At 35.7% G+C, this 21,585-nt stretch overlaps 1 long non-coding RNA gene across 1 annotated transcript in view; it reads left to right on the forward strand.

The window, feature by feature from the left end:
• Positions 1–21,585, forward strand: part of LOC137755914 (uncharacterized) — a 290,479-nt gene that overhangs the window by 102,265 nt on the left and 166,629 nt on the right. Inside the window, exon 3 of the long non-coding RNA XR_011072126.1 lies at positions 15,293–15,378. This is a non-coding gene — a long non-coding RNA (uncharacterized lncRNA). The remainder of the gene's footprint in view (positions 1–15,292; positions 15,379–21,585) is intronic.

The following is a 21,585-nucleotide window of genomic DNA, read 5'->3' on the forward strand; positions in this document are numbered from 1 at the left end:
GAAATCCCAACTAGCAAAAGCTTTATTTTGCATTTACAGAGAGATGATACTTTGGATTTGAGTATGTCATATGTCTAACTCAGTTTTCTGGGAAATATTGACTGTGTGTTATTCCTACCTTAGGCTGTAAATTTAGAATCAAACCCTTTTGTGTAAATGACTCCATTGTAACCTACTTATGATTCTCCCCGCCTCAGCTTCTAATTGGCTTCACTCTTTCAATCTATTAATGTTTCAAATAAATGTCAGTGAGCTATCTTTAACAAATCAAATATTGCCTTCCTCATTTTCCCGGGACTCCTCATTTATTCTAAAAACAAAATTCATACTCCTTATTGCTTTCAGCCTTGCTTATGTTCCCAACCTTATTTCTCAATTATCTCCCTTTTGAAGTTCAAGCTCTAGAGTCACTGATGTGCCCTTAGCCCCTAACCTCAGGTGATCTTTCAGGATCTGGTATTTTCACATCCTTGCCTGTGATACTCTACACTGAGACTCTTCCTGACAAAATACTACTCAGATTTTCACTCAAATATCTTCTTCTTTTCTCTGCTGCCTACTTGTACCCTCCTCCTCTAGGAAGATGGAGGGGCTCCTTCTCTTGTATTCCCAAACTGTTAGTACACCCCTCTACTATAATATATAGTTTATACTGTAATTTTTGGAATGTTTTTCTCCTCTGTAGTCTATTAGTTTTCCTTTAAAAAAGACTTTATTTTTTTCTAGCAATTTTAAGTTCTCAGGAAAATGGAAGGGCAGGTACAGAGATTTACCCTGCCTCCACACATGGGTAGCCTCCTGCCTTATCAATATCCTCTACCAGAGTGGTGCATTTGTTACAAACTAATGAAACTACATTGACACATTATTACCACCCAGAGTCCATAGGTTCCCTAGGGTTCACTCTTGGTGGTGTACATTCTGTAAATTGGGACGAATGTGTAATGACATGTACCCACCATTGTTCACTGCTCTAAAAATCCTCTGTGCTCTACCTATTCAGCCTTCCTCCCTCAACCCCTGGCGACCACGGGTCTTTCCAGTCTATATAGTTTTGTGTTGGTTTTATTTTGATGACAAATACTTATCTTTTCATATCCTTGTATTTCTGTCATCAAGCTCAATGCCTGGAGCATATATATATATATATATATATATATATTATGTATATATATTGATCTATCCACAGATATTGATATTCGGGAAAGAGCACAGTTTCTCCTGTGATAAGTTGAGTACAAAATTTGCACCTAACCTATGCTTGATATGATTAGTCGAACAGCTGATAAGAAAGCAGGTACAAGAAAAGAATATGTTTTTAAAGGAACTGTGAAGGGAGTAGAAACAGGGTACAGGGAGAAAAAAGACAGGAGCAGAGTTAGAAGGAAAGAGAAAGAGAGAATGCAGACAGAGAGAAAATAGCTTACGTTGGTCAAGGATAAAGCTGGATAATTTTACATCTCAACAACCATACCACCACCACTTCCCCAAAAGAGTATGCCTCTGCCTTCTGAAAGCTTTATATACTGATAGATTCCCATTGTAATAGATTTATTTTACAGGCGTGGTGAATAACAAAAATATAGAATGCATTTATTTCTTCATGAGGACATTAAATCTTTTAATACTCTGTAAGCAAATAATCTTTTGATTTGTGATATTATTTAGGGGAATTATGCATACTTCAGCTCATATTGATATAAACAATAATAATCGTTAATTATAATGTATTAGAATATTTATAATATTTATAAGGTATTATATAGTATATATATATGTTATATAGTATAAAAAACACTTCAGTATACACTCCGTACATTAGTCCTAGTAAGATCGTTAAGAGTCTGTCTTTTCCAGACAAAGAAATGGGCACAGGAGAAGCTGATTGATTGATCAGCAGAAGCGCCACACCTAGATCAGGTCAACACTTCCCAGGTCAATTCCATGGCGTCACCTCTTGCCGTAAAATCATCTCCTTCAAACATCTTCACCAGCTGGTTCAAATAAAGTTGGCATATATGTAACTCATTTCTTATTCAGAATTCCCCAACACTTGTAACCTGAGAGTGGATTCTCAGAAGAAGTCATTGCATGAATTTGTTGTGTAAAAGCTGACACTTTAAATTGAGAGTATATGTGTTGCCACTTTTAATTGACAAATTGACCACCTCCAAGAAGATTGCATTCAAGTTCACAGTGTCAGTTATTATCTCTGTAAGAACAAACACTTAAAGCCAGTGAAAATTTTCAATTTTAGATATTTATAATTTATTTTCATGTGATTCAGTGTTATTTTGAAATACCAGTTTGCCTGAAACAATTTTATGAAAGATAGGAGTGCTTTTCTGAAATAGTACTTTGATAAACTTTTGCTACAGAAAGTTAATTTTTCCAAAGTTCTAAATTTTAACACATATATGTTAGCTTAAATTAAATGTGAAAGTAAACACTTATAATTGGCTAACTTCACTGACTTTGTAAGGAACGTTTAGGGAAATATATTTTGTATTATTTTCAGTTGTTTAGTAGCAGCATGAGGTCACTGCACTTATAGTAGGTAATTAGATAGAAGGTTCAGAAACATATTATCCAAATATCACATTTTCCATTTTAATTAAATTATACTTGCAGACATGGCAGGTATAGGTACCCAAGTTAAGTTAAATTGTCCTATAATTTTGTAATCGTCTTGGCTCTAATCCTTCATGGCAAAAAACAAAAACAAAAAACTTTGTCTACAATAGTATATTTGTATGTATATAAATATATTTTCTTTCTCTTTTGCTCCCTCTCTACTGCAAACAAAATATTCCAAACGAGGAAAGTAGAAGGTGCTAAAATGTATGGCATTATTTAAACTCAAAATCTCTCCTTAGTGTGTCCCAGAGTACAGCGCTGGGGTCATTTGCATCAAAATCATGTGGGGAATTTGTTATAATTTCAGACTTCTTGACCCTACCACAAATTTGAATCATAATCTCTAGGTATGGAATCCAAGTATTTATATTTTTAGCAAAATGCTATGTAAAACTTGACAACCAATGCTATAGCCTATTAATTTAATATCAAGCAATTTATCTCCAATACTTTCTATCTCACCTAGAGAAGGTACAGTAGCTATAAACGTAGCTGGACAGCTGGAGAGGTAAATAGGGATAAATTGATACTCTTTTACTTAGCAGAGCAAGACATGGAAGACTGGGAATTTCTGGTTTCTATTTATACAAAACGCATGTTGAAATTGCGTAAGTAAGTAATGCTTATGTGAGAAGGACGCTGTTAGGAGAACTCAGACCACTAGAAAAGGGTGGGTTTTGTGAAACCAAAATAGAACATTAGTGAAGAAAGTAGCTTCTTCAGCACTCTGAGCTTGTTCCGTCATCTTTAAAAGAGCGGTAGGGGTGGTGTCTCAGGGCTCCACAGACTTGAGAAGTGGAAGAGGTGACTGGGAGTGCCCGATATAGAGTATATAGTCCCTCTCTCTCTCTCTCTCTCTCCTTCTCGCACTCTCTCTCTCTCTCTCGCTGCCTCGCTGTCTCTGTCACTCCTCTCCCACCCCCACCATGAGTGTATGTGTTCTATAATATGGTGCATGTACATTAACATTTTGTAACAGTAATTTCAGTAGGTGTAAAACAATAGTGCCCATACTTTTTGGGGGTGTAAAAGATAAGCATTTGTACGTCAGTTTATTAAAGAAAGAAATCTATTTTTTCTTTAACACAATGTAATATTTAACACTAAGCATTATTCTATCGTTTCCTTAATTATTTATTTATAATCATTTGTCTTAAATTTAAGAAAATAAATTACTAGCATGCACAACAGTATCTGATTTTGCTGTTAAACGTTTGAATGTTAAAACTTTCGATGAAAGTTTATTTTGGCTTCTTATTTCACTGACATTTTAAGCTTATTCATTATTAAATGTGTTTTGTCACATTACATCTCTTAACATGGTTTTTCTTCCAGCAAGATGTTTCAAAATTAAAATGAGTCAGAGAACATCACTGTGACCCAAGAAATATCTCTCAGCCAACTTCAATTGGAAACCATGTTTTGCACCATGGCATTGTCGTCTCTTGGTTTCAGATACATGAGGAATTATGTGTGAAGAAGAACCTACTGTTCCCCCCTCCTCACTGATATTTCCTTTTTCTCTTTCTCAGCTGAGACAAGTGACAATACCTGCCAGAATAGTCATCTACTGCTTTCCCCCCATCTGGCTGATATGGCTATTAGGATGCCAGATCACACAGTTAATATCAGATGGTGCCAAGAACAGAGCACCTTCACTGAATCTGGCATCTAAAGTGAGAAATGAAGTCTTGGATTACCCAAGGAAGCTGAACGTTGCCATTAGATGCTGGAAGAATTCAATTCTCCTTCTTACAGACTCTTTACTTTTCTAGTCTCTCTCTGTTCTCTTCAGTTAAACCTGATGAATGTCAGACCTTTATGGTCCATTACCTGTATGTAGTAGAAATCAAAGAAGTTGAATATAGGCACCCTAATTTGCTTTTTATTGAATGTTTAATTAAACAGGATTGCTTGGTTGGAGAGAGAGGGGAGCATTGTTTGACCTCATTAAATGAAAACTTCAGAAATCTTTATGTGTTGTTACCTTCCCCCAAAGTCCCACCTCATCTTCATGATTTCATAACTAGTGACTGCTTCTCTTCCATCACTGTTGTTTCTTTCTCATCCTGCATCAAAAAAGACTGCTAAGAAAGAAAGGCCACTTCAGATTCAGAGCCTTCCTCGTAGTAAAAGATCACCATAAAACTGAAATATGGGGGGAAAAGACTACTCATTAGCCTCAAAAAAAGGACAGGGAAAGAGGATAAACTCATCTGTTATAGCTTTCATTCTCTTAGCATCACCCTTAGAGAATAATGTCTTGCTTTTTGCATCTCAGTGGGTTTTTTTTTTTCATTTTCATCTATTCCTGTATCTGTGTCTTTGTCTGTGTCTATGCCTCTGTCTATCTATCTATCTATCCATCCATCCGTCTTGGAGAGAGTTCTTCAGGAACCTCTGGGCTAAATTGTTTTCATCCACAGACTCCAAAGAATATCTGAATTTATTTTATTTTACTTTTATTTATTCCTATTTTATTGTTTTTGATGCTACTGTAAATTGGATTGTTTTTTTTTTCAGATAGACTAGATTTTATTTTTTAAATTAAAAGGAATGTATACAATTTTTAAAGGTTACTTTCCATTTACAGTTATTACAAAGTATTGGCTATATTCCCCATGTGGTACAATACATCCTTGAGCCGATCTTACACCCAGTAGTTTGTGCCTCCCTCCCCTGCCCCTTGTTCCAGGTGCCCCACTTTTAAGATCTGTGAAACTCTGTTCGGCCCTTCAGCCAGCTCCTCCAGAACCAGCGAACCACCCTAAGTAAAAGTCTGTCCCTAAATTAAGCTTGTATCCCAGGTCATCACTCTGTTTTAACTTAGTAATTTCTAACTATTTTCTAGCTCTTTCATGCAGATGGATTTTATACTTGTCCAGATTTTTTGCTTTCTTTCAGCTGGAGGGTAGGTCTGGATAATTTAGTTAACAATAAGCAGAGGTTTCAAAATGGTCTTTTTTCTCTCAACTTCTTTGCAGAAGTAATTTTTTTTATCGGATTCATGATGCTTCCTTCTTACTCATGCTAATTATGGGTGGTACTACTAAACGCATCTAAATTTTCAAACCTGATAGAGTGAATTACCCCTGACTCCTTCTGTAGGTAAAGTTCACATTTTAGTCCAATAAAAGTATAAAAATTCTGTCTCCCCCCCGGCGCTATCATGGTTAGGAAAATTCTCCCTAAAACGGAAGAGAATGTATCTGTCTCCAAATTTGTATGCTTTTAACCTTTGCGCTAATGCTTTTACCAAAACACAAGGGCTAATGACTGATTAACAGCTTGTAGTAAATTGGAATCTTTAAAAGAAAGAAGTGCACAAACTTATTTTAGAGGATAGGATACATTTTCCTAGTTAGAAATGTCCTAGTTTTATTCGAAGGGAAACATATTTTTTTTTTTTTAATAGCAGGTACATTTATAGTGTTGGACTAACCACTGAACAAAATTAAAATGCCACCACTTCTTGTGATGAGATGAGAGCTTGTTAAATTACGGAGCCCTGTGGGTGTGTTGTCGTCAACAGTGTACAGGTGAATGTATCATTTCAAAAAGAGAGTTTTGGACCAGAATTTTTTTTTAGAAACAAGTGTTATTTTGTAGATACGTTGTGTGTATGTAAAAATAGATGTACATGATTATTTTATACTATTTTTATATAATATGTTAGATTAAAATTGGCATTTATGTTTAAAGGTAGTTAAATCATAAACATTGAAAGATGGCATTAGAGGGAACCAATTAATAATTGTGCTCTGTTCTGTGCTCAGGTATAGGCAGGATTGAGAGAGGACACAGGAGTCAGGCAGATGTAAACTCATACTTGTTTTATGGCTGGCTACAGTCTAAACTTGTCCACTTACTTTACCATGGTATACCTTGAATTTAACTTATACACCCCTCATGGTCACAGACAGTACGAAGATAGTGAATAACTACAGCCCTCCACTGTAGAGCCTGCCCACGTATACGTACTGCAGAGAGCAGCGTGCTGTTTCAGGTAGAAGATCCTCATAAAGGGAGAGAATGGGGCCTAATCAACCATGCTCGGTGCTTCTGCCACACTCACCAGCCGTATATGTCACTGCCTGCACCAGGGGGAGAATTAGGAGGCTGAGGCAACAGAGAAGATTATTGTACTAGGGGACCTCCCTATAATTTTTATTATATTTTATCATAGTTATTATGCACAATTAATTGTTATAATTACCTTATATCATCACTGTACATAAGGCAACATGTAACTGGTGAAAAGATGCTCCCAACCAGGAACGTTCTTCCCTTTCCACTAATCCTCCTGCACTTCATCCCACGTCCAACAGCTTTTGCCTAAAAAGTTCCACTGAACTTTCTCTTCCAAACCATACCAATTCCTTCTTGAAAAGCTTTTAAGACGAAATACCCTTGTGATTACTTCATAGCCACCAGTATCCGTTCCCTCTCAAACTCTACTTTATTCTCTTTCCTTGTCTGCATGTTGTTTTCTTTGGCTACATTTCATTATCCTGCACTCCCTAAGGATATAGGCTGAATCTTCTGTGTCTTCTGTTCTTCCTAATTGTGCTGAGTACAAGAGTGGATATTCAATATTTTTTAAGTTAAGGTGAAATATAAGGAATGTCTCCTAGTAAATATTCTGGAGCATATAGGTAATTTTAAGAGAGTAAGAGCCTATCTCTCCACTGTTATTCCTCAGAAATTATGTAATTGTTGTCCGGTAAGAGTAACCATGTAATACTTTTTTATTATTAGTGGTGAGTCTCCTGGCCTCTGCAAAGAGGTGCAGATCGATTTTCAGCTTATTTTAATCAATGCCATGAACCTTATGAAGAAAGCTGCTCATTGTTACCACGAGCAAACAGAACCCAAAGGGTGTTCAACAGGCTGTCAGGGTCAAATGAAACTAAGCCACAGTCACAAATTACACAGAAACATGCTCTTTGTAAAGGAGTGTGATTGTACATGCAGGTGTGGGTGTCTGCATGTATATATTCAAACACATTTTGATAAGCTTTGGACTGTGTACTGAATTCTTATTTGACTCTAACATGGCTCAGCAAAAATATTTATTGATATTTCAGAAAAATACATTTAAAACACCTTGTAAAAAAGTTATCCTGGGAGAAAATTATACTCAAATCAAACCATAATAATTTAGTGTTTTGGCCTTGGAAGGGTAATATTTGTGATAGGTGAATAGGGAATTTATTATTTTTCCAAAGTTGAACTATATTTTAAGAAATGTAATTACTCCATACATAAGAATTCAGAATGCAACATCAACAGAGGGAAAAAAAGAAGAAGAAAAATGTACTTATTCTGCACTATAGCAAGCTTACCGAGGCTTTAAGTGAATATATATTTATAAAATTGCTTCTGACAATTCACATGATCTGATTATGTGGCAGGATGCTCTGACGAAGGACTTGATTACGTGGTGCATTGAGCTGCGGCTGGTAAATAATAACCTTCCCTGTTCATGCTTCTACTTGTTATTGTTGGGAAAGAGGCAGAATATTGAGAATTAGTTATATCATAAACAAATCAATTACTGATTCAAGACCTAGGATGACATGACATTTATGTTATGCCTCTGAATTTTATGAATGGATAATAAATTTTTCTAAAGAGGATGTTAATTTTGATTAGGTCAACTGTGCTTATAGTAACTGGTCCATGTCAAAGATTTCTTCCATCTGTGCTGAGTGATTACATAGGCCTGTAAAGACGTTTCTTAGGTAGAGGTGAAAAAGTCATTAATCATGCTTTTCTGGGGCAAGAATTACCTAAGACTCTGTATTCAAGTTCTGTGTAAGAGTTAAAATAAGTGATAATTTACGTATTAGGGGATAATTTAAATATTAGGGGAAGAGTTTCAATTTGGGAGAGAAGAATTTCAGGAAAGCGTATGGTTTAAGCTATAAAAATCATAATTAATTTTAATGTAATTATTAAAAAACTAGTTTTCTTTATATTGCATTTCCTGTTAAGTAAATGTGCTTGGCACAAAAAGAGACGCCGTGGCAAACCCCACTGAACTCAATTATGGGATGTATATTATAAATAAGTGTGTACCTATATGTGTGTGTGTTTGTGTATATTTACAAACGATATGAGGAAAAATTATATATATATATATTCCAAAGAATCAAAAATATTGCTGTAGCAAGTAATTAATCTCAGAAATGCAAAGTACTCACAATGGGAGTAGTGATATTAGTAAATGTGAATTATGCATGTAAATTGTGAAGGTTGTATGCATTATAAAACAAATTGGGTAAAGTTTAAATTTGCTTGGCTTTATTCAGTTTATTTTTTGACTCGAAGTTTGTGATGTGTAGATATTTTATTTACATATGGCATAGTGTCTTACACCAGTAAAGGTGTTCAATAAATATTATTTGATTTTAACTATGAAATTTATAAATAATTCCACATCTTCTGACACAGATAAAAACTAATGATTTATGTGACTTTTAATAATGAAGATTAATATGATTTCTAACAGTATCTTTATTGTATGATTTTTACTGTTCTTATTGCATAGATGGATCATGGTAGAAATGTTGGATAAGCCGGTTGATCCAGTCTCATTCCAGTCTATCATCTGGAACTGCAGGGAAGATATAGACAACATTTCCTAGACCATCTTTAAGCTAGGAGTCCTGATACAGTGGCTGAATCACTGTTCCCGTGTGGCAGCTGCAGCGTGGCTCTGGATGGAGACAAGTGGCATGGAGCACACTTCCTGGTTCCCAAATTGAAGCCAAGTTATCGTGTTCCTGAAGCCAGCATTTTAAAAAGTTATTTTTAATCCCCAGAGTGTGGATAAAAAGTAGTCTTGTGTCCAGCAGGTGACACAATAGCTTTCTGAACCCTGTAGTCCCTTCTTATCTGAAGTTTCAGTGACCTGTGGTCAACTGCAGTCTGAAAATATTAAATGGAAAATTCCAAGAATAAACCACTCGTAAGTTTTAAACTGTGCCCCATTCTGAGTAGCGTGATGAAATCCTGTGCCATCCCGCTTAGTCCTGCCTGGGAACTGAATCACCCCTTTGCTCAGCATATCCCACTCATTAGTCACTTAATAGCCGTCTCGGTTATGAGATGACTGTGGAAGTATAGCAGTGCGTGTGTTCCAGTGGCCCTTATTCTAATAATCTCCCCAAAGCGCAAGAGTAGTGATGTTGGCAATTCGGATGTGCCAAAGAGGAGCCATAAAATGCTTCTTTTAAGTGAAAAGTTAAAAGCTCTCCACTTGATAAGGAGAGAAAAAAGTTGTGTGCTGAGGTTGCTAAGATCTACAGTAAGAACAAATCTTCTATTGGTGAAATTGTGAAGGAGAAAGGAAATTCGTGCTAGTTTGGTGTCACTCTTCAAAATACAAAAGTTATGGCCAGTGCGTGAGAAGTGCTGGGTGAAGATGGAAAAGGCATGGTTTGCACAATAAGATATTTTGAAAGAGAGAGAGAGAGACCACATTCACATAACTTTAACTATAATATATTGTAACTGTTCTATTTTATTAGTAACAGTTGCTGTCAGTCTCTTACTGTGCCTGATTTATAAATGAAGCTTCATCATAGGTATTTATGTATAGGAAAAACAGTATACGTAGTGTTTGGTACTGTCGATGGTTTCGGGCATCCACTGGGGGTCTGGGAATGTGTCCACGGCAGCTAAGTGGAGACCACACTGCAGCAGAGGCAGCAGGCCTCCTGATGGGCAGGCTGTATGGTGATGCGTGGGAAGGCGTTTACCAAGCCGAAACTAGCGCCCGCGTCTACAGCCCTCTCAACAATCTTGTAAGCACCTAAATTCCTAAATTTAATCGGTTAATGCCTGTAATACCTAAAATTATTTCTATCAATATTACCTACATACAAATCTTAATTGTTACACAGATTAAGTTACTGATAAACCCTTGTGTCATTTCCTTAATTTTATTATATATTATGTTGCTTAAGTTGAGCAGGCTGGGATTTTGGAATAGTTATTAAAAATTTAAATGCTAGGATACCTATTTTGGAGGTTTTGATGAAATAACAAGAAGAATATATTTTATCTTTCAACCAATATGTATTTATTCAGTGTGGGTCACGTGACACACACGGGGCTAGATGCTGGGGCTTTAACTGTAAACTAAACAGAGTTCCTACTCTCTAAAATACCAGTGTATATTACGTGGAAAAGATAGATAAATACATAAATTAATATACAGTTTGGTAATGCAACAGGGAAAATCATGCGTGAAGTTAAAAAAAAGAGTGTTTTTTCTGACATATCGGGCAAACTTCTATAAAATAGACACTTGGCAAGAGTTAGCCGGTCAAGTCCTATGGGGAGTGGAAGAAGGGCTCCAGCAGCACTCCCGGCTCTAAGAATCATTAAGCTGTTTTCCTGCAACAATAAACCATTTAGTGTTGCTCGACCATAAAATACAAAGGGATGAGAGGTTAAGTAGAGACTTAGCAGTCAAGCAGACCCCATCATGAGTGACATTTTGTGGCTTTATAGCAATTTTCAACAAGACCCAGGAGAAAGGGTAAACACTGGCATGCTTCAAACCAGGAAAAGCATGACCTTAGGTTAATGTGGATAATATTTTTTTCAGCATTTGTGAGGAAGCTAGGTCAAGGATGTGAGATAACAACTAAATAGCTGTCGAAATAGAGTAGGCCAAAAAAGTGAGAGGTGTTTGAAGGTAATTTCCGACTCCATGTTGACTGGAACAGGAGCTAAAAGGAAAGAAGGCGTCTAAGATGGTTATCAAGTTCTGGCCCGAGTGAATAGATATATGTTGACAATACTAAGATTAAAAACAAAATAAAGAAAATATAGGTTAAAAAGTAGATTGGGATTGCATATGATTGATGTTTCCTATTTTATATGTTTGTATATTAACTTAGGTTATAGCCAAGTTTTGCCTGATACTCATCTTTTCTCTTCATTATGTTATTTTACACATCTTTCAACGGGTATTTTGTTGTTGTTGATCTTATACCTCTGAGGAGGAAACCGTTAATTCCCATGTAGATCACTAGAATGTGGATATGTAGGGTTATTGATTCTTTCCTTTCTTGTAAACCTAAAATTCTTTTCTGTAAAGGCATAGTATATTATACATTTCCATTCTTTTTGCTGACCTTTATGTTGCTGGAATGATTGTTTAAAAAAAGAAAACCTAAAGTTGCTGGCATATCAATACTCTTTATCATTAAATATGTTTATATTTATTTTCCAAAAACGATCCCATTTTGGAGATATTTGAGATTAAAAACGTTATAATCACACAGTGTGTGTGTGTGTGTGTGTGTGTGTGTATGTATGTCTCTCGTAGGTATCTCAAACTTTTCAGAGAGTTCTGTATTCTGACACACACACATATGCAAGCCAATCCATGTCCACATGCACACACATTTGTAGGCTCTGTATACTTTCAACTTCAATGCAAATTTGACTAGATTGCTAAATGGAACTTTTAGAGAAGGCTAAGGAATGAGAACTATGAAATTTTCTTTGTAGTAGCCTTTTACACTTTAAAATATTCATAATTATTCAGACAGTGCCACTTCACAAGATTTATTATATGGAAACTATTATTAGTTGAAAAATATTGCTGTGTTATGTGGTTTTTGTATCACCATAATATGCAAAGTAGAAGCTACATTTAGGTTCATCAAAGGGAAATGGTTAAAAAAAAAAAGTAAACTTTCATATAATAGAATAGTACACAGTTCCTAAAAATAAGATTGTCAAGTAACTAATAATGTATTTATGATATGAATAATATGACATAGTAAAAATAAGTATTATAGAAAAATCACCTTTATAATTCATTAACTTTTAAATTTCTTATTAGTGAAGTTATAGTTATATGCAGTTTTACTTCTGTATATTTTCAAAATAAAAATGAAATAATTTTATAAAAGCAAAGTGGAATTCTAGAACTTGTTCTTGAATTCACTAACTTTTGTATAAGCCTCATCTCTTTCATTGTATTTTATTATTATAATTAAACACAAACAAGCAAATAAATAATACTGGCAAAATTCCCTTGCTCCACCTTTTACTTGATGTTTCGAATCAAAATATATACTGAAAAAGCCTTTTGAAATGTAGCACATTATTATTAGTTGGCAGAATTAGAAGCATCGGTGTCATTGGTATATCACTGCTACAGTGAACCATATCATAGAAAGAACATATAAATTCTTCATATAAATTTTTCATGTAAAGAATCCTGAACTAGTGGTAGATAAACTTGGTTTCAACACAATATCACTTTGTTCATAAGAACTGTAGCCTTGAAACTTTAAAATATGACACACTAATGTTTTTATGAGTAAATTTAATGTATTGAAAATAAAAATTAAGAAAAAAAAAAAAGAATTATAGCCTTGAGCCAAGAAATTCATGTTGGTGGGAAGACATCAGTTTCCATATGTATAAATTGAAGAAAAAAAAGTTAGTGCTTATTAATAAAGAAATATAAGTGTTTCTTAGAGGGAACCTCTTGAAAGTTGGATAATATCTGATCCTATACGTTTTGCCTTGGGAAATATTCTTCTCATTCGCGGTGAAAGATGAAAGAGTCCTATCAAACATTTAGTGTTAGCTGAAGAGACCAATCATTTTTTCTAAGTGATTTCTTCATCAAATTGGAAAATAAAGAACAAATAATAATTTTTGAGATAATAGAAGGATAGCTGTATTTAATAATATATATTTTATCTCCTAGTATGTTTATGCAAACCATGATATAATGACATAAAATAAAATTAGAGTTATTCCAAATTGTTAATTAATTATAGAAAAATACTTCTCTCTTTGGAATGGGTGACCAGAGCTGCCATTCATGGTGATGCAGGATGGTCAGTGCATAGCCAGCCCTGCTCTATGCAGAGGAAATGGAGATATAGGATAACAAGGGCAAATTTAAAAATCACCCGGATAATTTTGGCAGTAAAACAAAATACGTACTTTTTTTTTGCTTAATCATCTCAGATAAAATCTGTGGCTATGCTACTTCTTGATTGTTTTAATAATCCATTTCACTTTTGACTGCTCTATGTAACTTGTAAATTTAATTCTTGAAAACAGACGTGAAGTATGGAACAAAAATTATAATGGTTTGCTTTTGGAGATTATCAGTCTTGCTCCTGGATGCACATGTGAAATAATTCTCATGATATCCTGGCTAGTAGTTTTTGCTACACTAAATTTTCTCTCTCATTAAGTTTTTGTATATACTTATATGTACATTTTAATACTATATATTTATATCTCATTAAGTTTTAAAATAGATAACAAGTCGTGTGTGTGTGTGTGTGTGTGTATGTGTGCACCATCTAAAACCTTAACTGTTAAGACAAAAAATGGGCGTTTTGAAATAAGGTATATTGGGTGTTATATTAAAAAAAATGTACGGAACACAAAAATAATATAAGACCTAAAGCAGGTTAATGGGAAAAAGTTGAAGAATCAGCTAGACCAGTGTCCTTTTCTCAGGAGGGTTCTGCTAATGAGATTGCTCTAGTATGATCTTATGTTTCCCTGGTAGGATATGTTATCACTTAACAACCAGTTGAGAATCCTGGTACTAAGGTATTGTAGATGGACTCAGATAAGGGAGTGTTTTTCCTTCTGCCATGTTACTGTATTAATTTCTTAAGCTCAGTTGTTCTTTCTGTAACTTGTCTTTGGTCTCTTGTGTGCCACTGCTTCTTACTTTAAGTATATAACAGGTATCATGTTGACACCTATAAACGAATGTCTTATATATTGTATAACTTAAAAACCAAAGGAAGTCACAGATATTACAATATACTTTAATATTTTATCAAGGTAACCTTTGTGATTCCTTCTACTGGATACATATAAAATAAGTGCTTCTTCATCACATTCCTAAGTAAAAAGAAAAAATTAAATAACTGTTCAGAAATGTTACTTCTAGATATTATTAGTTATATGGAAGATATAGATTACTAGTCTCATTATCTTTTTGAATTTATTATTATAATCATTATTATTATTTAGAATGGAGAAATACTATATACTGATTACCCAGCATGACAGATAAAAATGTATTTATATACTACATGACTACCATTCCAAACAAGAAGACTCTCCAACAGATGTATAAAATTTTCAGATTTGATCTCTATTTTACGAAAATTATTCAGTGGAAATTATATTAAGGAGGAAATAATAATTATCTTGAAGGAAATGTTTCATACAAATAATTATCTTAAAGTTACAAATGTGCAAATATTTGCAGAAAAATTGATTTACATGTTTTCTAGCTAAAATTCACAGAACGGATTACTCTATTCTAGTACATTTATAAATAACAAAATCAAAAACTAAATAATATCCAAATGCTATAGGAATGAATTATTATTGAATGCAAAGAGTATTTTATATTTGTTTTCTTTTTTGGTAAATAAATTATGTAATATTCTTCATAAACAAAATTAGATTTATTTAGGATAAGAGTTCCATATGGGAGGAAAAAACACTATCTTCAAATTTGATTTTGACTTTTATCCCAAAACAAGAATCAGGATTCATTCCATTGAAGACTACAAAAAAAAAAAAAAAAAAAAAAAAAAAAAATCACTGAATGATTGGTTTTCCTATATTCCAGGTTTTTGATGCATCTTCTGTGCAAAATTTGGTTCCTCTCAGTAGTAGTGATCAAGTAACAAGGAGCTAGCCATAAGCAGCTTAGAGGTAAGTGGAGGAAATGCAAATGTAAAGCAAACAAAAGAACATAATAAAATATCATAATGGTTGCAACAGAATAAATCCTGAGTGTTACTCTAAACAAGAGATCTGAGAAAATGAGCAGATAGTGCCAAAGGACAGAAGCTCTGTTGGAGAATTTAAACAGGGTTATCTCAGAACGAACTTTGCAGGAAGAGACAAAGCACATGAACAAAGGCCTGGAAGAGTGTGAGAAGGTGACATTGCATGAACCTGCACATGTTTTAGTACGTTACCCTGTAACCGGGAGGAAGCAATAATGAGTGATAATGGAAAAGGAAACATAGGTCAGATCATGAAGATGTGCACCACACTGAAGCATTTTGTCTTTTGCTGAGAGAAATTGGGTTCCTTTGAATAGTTTTAAGCAAGGGAATGCGTGTTTCAAGTTTAGAACAGAGGTTGGTCAATTTTTTAAAAAGGACCAGATGGTAAAAAAATTTGTCTTTGCTTTGCAATACTGTTTCTGTTAGAAACTACTCAATTCTAACACTGTAGCTCAAATGGAGCTGTGAACAAAATATGATATGTGAGGGCATGTAATTTACAGACCAGCAGTGTTGGATTTGACTCATGGGCTGTGGTTTGCCAACCCCTAGGTTAGAATGATCAGTCTGGCCTCAGTGAGGATAGTGGCTGCTCCTGGGGACACAAACCAAGTAACTGTAGGCCACAGAACAAAGCCTTTGGGAATGAAGAATTACAGAGTTATTTAGGTTATAAAATACAAAGAATGCAGCACCAAATTAGATGTGAGGGTTATGGGAGAGACTAAATGTGGGATGGCTCCCAACTTGCTGGCACTGACGAGCAGCTGCATGGTGGCAATTCTGTTGGGCGGGAGCAGGGTAGATAGAAGTTAAATTTGTGTGCGTTGGGTCTTGGATGCCACTAGATATCCAGGGAGAACTTTCAAGTAAGCAGTGAAATGTGCGTCTATCTAGAGAGAAAGATCTAATCTGGGCTTTAGCAAGTAGGGGCTACCTGATGACACAGAAGCAAATAAAACTACTCAGTGATAATATGTAGTGTGGGATGAGCTTAGGGCTTAGGAAAATATCTTAGAAATGCTCACATTAATGTTATTAGCCAAGAAAACTGAATATGCAAGGGAAATGTAGGAGAAATAGCCAGAGGAATATGGCAGGTAAACAATTGTGTATTGAAAGTTAGAGCTATTCCAGCTCCCAGGATGTAGAGAGCTCAAAGGGGCATCATTCCTACTCCAACAACAACAAAAAAGCTTACCAAACTTCTAGATCATGTATTTCTTCAGACATAGAGAAATCCAAAGGTTTAAATTCTAAAGCAATACAGGGCACGTGGTGCCTTCAAGTAGAGAGGACAGGGGAGCAGACACTCATCTAAAATTGATGCAACTGGATATGGATAAAAAGAGTTCTTCCTGAGAAATTGACAAGTGAATACTGAGTGCTGACTGGAAAGACAGTGTGAAAACCATGGGAACTGCAGGACTGGGGGAACCTTGCAGGTCTTCATGAATCCCACTGGGCACTCCCAGAAAATAATGGAAGAAGTACTAAGAAGTGCCCACTGGGGGTGCTGCTGGAAAGGAGAACAGCAGCTTGTGAGAAAGACGTGAGCCTCTGCCTGTGTCCTTCCCTCCTTTTCCTACTATGGGGGAAAAGCCTTGATCTGTGAAGGAGAGGGCAACACACACTGTTGTTTTTATTACAGTGGTAAAAACATAAGGCAGCTGCGGGAAGAGCACAGGGAAGAAAAATATTTCTCTGAGCTCACAGCCACATGGTGGGGGGAGGGGTCAGGAAATCCCAGGAGGCCAGACCCCGGAGACCTAGGAACATTATACCTGCCTGAGACTAAGGTGGCTTTTCAAAACAAAGAGACATACACCGCACAACCCCTCATCAACAAGCCAGTAAGATGGAACAATAAGACAGCGGACAATTCGCTGGGAAGCGACAAAGGAGGGGAAAGAGGACACGAAGATATCCTCTTTGATGCATAGCACAAAAATCTCAAAGTCAAAATTGAGCGGACAGGCTCTGGGAAATCAACTCTCATCCGAATTTCAAGGTGTCTCTATAAGAATTTAAGTCTGAAGGGCAAATATGTATAAAGACAGCAATCATATATCTCGGCCCCAGCCCAAATCTGTATAGATTAGCTCAACCCCCGACACTGAAGGTCTAGCAGGAAAATAAGGTGTGATCACTTCCTGATACAAATATTTATCCCAGATACAAATATTTATGTACATATGAATATTTATATACAAGATATATATTGTAAAACTTATTTAGATAAACCACTATTTTTAAAAGAAGGTATAACTAATACATCAATAGAGGAGATAAAATGGAATCAGATAGAAGACAGCTAGTGAGTTGGTAAATTATAATCTAGCGTATCACCTTCAATGTGAATAATTTTACACACCAGTTAAAGGAGATTGCCAGATTGAATAAAATAGTAAATCCAAATATATGTTGCCTACAAGCAAATCACTTTAAATATAAAGAAAATATTATCCAATCACATTTATGACATATGACTTGAATTCAGATTTTATAGAGAACTTTTAAAACAATAAAGAAACAAATAAAAAAAAGTGACCAAAAATGAAAAGCAATTGGAACTCTCCTATAGCACTGATAAGAATAACAGCAGTTTTGGAAATCAGTTGACAAATTTCTTATCTATTCATTCATGCTCCTAATATATGGCCAAGCAATCTATCTGCTCTCCTACTGCTAGGTATCAATGCAAGAGGTAAGAAAACTTTATAGTTACACAGAATCTTAATGTGAATGTTTTATTCTATTCATAATTATAAAATAATGTGCATATGTCCTTCAATTGGAATATTAATAAGCAACTATGATATACCAGTAAAAAGGAATGTTAGTACTTAGTGACTGAAAGGAATAAACTGTTGATTCTTGCAAAAACATTAGTGAAACTTAAGTACAGTTTTCTAAGGGAAAGAATCCAGTACCCAAAGGTTACATATTGCATGATTCCATTTATGTTATCATCTGCAAAGAAATTAGATCAGTGGCTGCTAAAGGGGTGGGGTGCATTTATTTATACAGGTGTAGCCTGAGGGTGTATTTGTGCTGATGAAACCGTTCTGTATGAACTTGTGATGGTGGACACATGACTCCACATATTCATAAAACTGCACACAAGAAAGTAAATGTTATAACCACCTTCCGAGCTCACCCAAAATTTGGTGTAGGTGTGAAGACAGATGACACCACGTGTACGTACCAAGAGGGCTTGGAAAGGTTTATTACTTACATACTCGAAGTCTCTAGGGAGAGCAGGGAAGTCCTCTCAAGGAGCTTTGAAATGCCTTGAGACAGCAAGGAAAACAATCAAGCTTGGGATTTTATTGGAGACGGCTCCTTCTCCTCACCAAGGGATAATTAGAAAAAAGAATAAACTGGTCATTAATTATTTTAAAAAAGGAAAATGAACCCTTGCAATCAGGGAGTCAGAGGTTTTTGCAGTAGAGCATTTGGAAATATAAAGGAGGAAACATCTAAGAAACCTTCAGCACACCCATGCGTTCCCCTATCCAGATGACACATCTAATGAGCAACTGAGTTGAGATATATGTAGAATAAAAATTTCTGGTCATATGTCATCATGGGTAGACTAATAATGTAGCCCTAGTATTTGGGCTGGTTAAAGGAAGACATTTTTTTCACCAGCAAAATTACTCTGAATCTCTGGGACCATAGCTAGAAGCAGGATTCTGGAAGAGATACTCAATGGCTTCCAGACAGGTAATTAAAAAGAAAAAAAGGAATAGTACACTTTTCAAAGGAAAATTAGAATGCCTTTTGTATGCATTTTATCTGGAACAAATTTAAATGAATTTAACATTATCTCCTTGAGAATAAATAGGAGTTACAAAGTGTTTTCAGTTAAATCTAGGAAAGTGATTGACAGGTGGATTCAGCAGCCATTCATACAGATTTAACCGGCACAAGTTGCCACTGTATTGTAAGATGCTTCTGAGCTGCTCTTAAGAACGTGTGCCCACTACAGTTCTCCCTGGTCCATCTTCATGATTCAAGTGAATTGTGTACTTTTTTACACCAGGGACTAACAAGGGAAAGATAGTAGCTGCTGAGTACATGGACACATTGGGAAAGATAAGCTTGGAGCCAAGCCTGCCTACCTCCAGGACAGAATAATTTGCCCCATACATTCATGTTTCTCATTAAGAGAGAGGTGGCTTTGAGATAAAAGAACATTAGCAGCTCTATGTTTTAGTAGATAAAATTAGTAGTTCTGTTGAATCTTGATTCAGCTATATGAGTCACTCCTTGCTTTTCCAATTCTAAAGAGGCCTAGCAGAGAAGATCGGATCCTATGGTATTGTCCTAACAGGATGGAAGTAACTCCAACTGAGACAGCTTCATTCTGTGGTCAGAGATGACGCACTTCATAGTGCCATCCCCACCACATGTACACACATGAGTTCACGCCTGCACACTGGAGAAAATTCAGTTTCGATTCAGCTTCTTACTCGTCTCTGTAGGAGGAGATGGCATCTGAGAAGGGCAGCGGGGGCGGGAAGGCTGCCACTCCGTAGATGGCCTCTGAAAAATACAGGCACAGGAGAGGGAAATCTAACTTTCCCTGGAGTAGTAATTTACCTTATTTAGGGACACAGTCTTAATAAATCATGTTACACGGCTGGGCCATATTACCAAACAAAACGGTTTATTTGATTCAGCATATGTTTTAATGTTTACGCATTATTTAAACTAAACATTATCTGTGGCATGGATTTTCTCTTTTTCAAAGGGCAAAAAATGATCTGCAGGAAAAGATTCTAACAAACAGCCTAAACGTGTTTTAATTTTTAATCCAAAAGCCCAAGGTAGCTAATCACCAAAATAGCTTGGAGATGTTTCTCTATAAAAACATATTTGATATTTATTTCAGTGTATCTAAAAATCATTATAAAGGCTCTCAAGGATCCTTATCAAACCGAACCTTCCTCCCCGCACCTGCTCCCCAAAACCTAACTGTCTGTACTTAGGGAAAGAGTAATGTGAAGTCTTTATTGTAGAAAGATTATGGGAAAGATTCATTATCTAAATATTATGTCATACAAGCATGCTCTGAAAATACAAGATGACAAGAAGTTCAGATTTATCCTCAATATAAGAGAATTACCTATGTAATTCTGGCAGAAAAATAATTTCTGAACTATTACATCTAAAAGAGCAATGTACGAGTACATGAGGGATCTCCTCACACCTAATTTCCTCTGGAGCCACATTGCTGCTCATAGACTAGTGTGTGACTTTCAGAATTAAGGAAAAACAGAGTCTCACTCTGTTTGCAAACACTGTTTATTTATTCACATAACAGAACTGGTGCCTGCCAGCTTGAAATTGTGCGATCTTTTTTTAGTTGGATCAACTGATTCACTCTAACTGAAGGTCGTTTCCCCCTGATGCTGAGTAAATTGTTCTTGGTTTCACTGGGGTCTGTATTGCGGCTACTGCACATCGACAGCTTTATCCACGGCCATTTTTTTAAAAACCGTAGCCATGGCTTCTTGGGCTCAAGGGAGAGACCTCACGACTGGAAGAAACTTAGGATATTTCATGGATCACAAGTCATTCGGCATTCTCTGTGCCATGCTCAGTTTATATCCTGGCTCAAAGAAGGAGAATGTCATATAAAATGTATAGGCTCCAGCATTACAGTATTTCCTACTTGTTCTCCAGTTACAACGGAGGCACCAGGAGAGTTTTCTGCTGCGATTTTATCCGTGGGATTTGTTCTCATCTTTTCATATCCTAAGACTTACAACGCTATCAATATACTCAGCATTAACTATCCAGATATCCTCACTGACATTTTATGTGTCAGTGAGGATTCAGAGTTCCCATAAGAGGAATTTGAAAATAAAGTTTTCTAAATTAGTGAATTGTGTTAAAAACAAACACACACAACCTAAGACTAAGAACAATTGAAAAATCTTTAGGCAAAATCATCTCCATTCAAGGGTGTTCTGTTTTGAGGAGATGTCAGATTCCTAGCAGAGAATGAGGGAAGTAGAGGATTATAATTTTATTTGAATTACAAGCCCCTCTATGATTAATATTAGTGCCAATAACCTCTGCAACTAAAACATATAAATACCCCTAAACACCTACA

This window comes from Eschrichtius robustus, chromosome 21, assembly GCF_028021215.1.
Source record: "Eschrichtius robustus isolate mEscRob2 chromosome 21, mEscRob2.pri, whole genome shotgun sequence".
Taxonomy (NCBI): Eukaryota; Metazoa; Chordata; class Mammalia; order Artiodactyla; family Eschrichtiidae; genus Eschrichtius; species Eschrichtius robustus.